Below are 498 nucleotides of genomic sequence, written 5' to 3' on the forward strand. Positions count from 1 at the left end.
ACGACATGATCTTATATTGAGAAAAGCCTAAAATGTCCACCAAAACCCTTAGAACTGAAAAAGAAATTCAGTAAAGTTGCAGGATACAAAATCAGTAAACAAAAATTCTATAGACCAATAAATGAAATAGTTGAAAAAGAAATCAAGAAAGCAATCATATTTACAACAGCTACAGAAAAAAAAAATCAATATATAGGAATAAATTTAATGAAGGAGGTGAAAGATGTCTGCAGTGAAAACTATAAAACATTGATGAAGGAGACTGAAGAGGACATTGAAATGGAAAGACATTCCATATCCAATGGTTGGAGGAATTAATATTGTGAAAAATGGCAATACTACCAAAAGCAAACTACAGACTCAGTGCAATCCGTAATAAAATACCAATGGTACTCTTCATGGAAATAAAAAGAAAAAATCCTAAAACAATATGTATTGGCAAAAGCCCCTGAATAGCTAAAGCGATCCTGAGCAAAAGGAGCAAGGATGGAGGAATCA

This window comes from Galeopterus variegatus, unplaced genomic scaffold (assembly GCF_000696425.1).
Source record: "Galeopterus variegatus unplaced genomic scaffold, G_variegatus-3.0.2 Scaffold16239, whole genome shotgun sequence".
In the NCBI taxonomy this organism is placed as follows: Eukaryota; Metazoa; Chordata; class Mammalia; order Dermoptera; family Cynocephalidae; genus Galeopterus; species Galeopterus variegatus.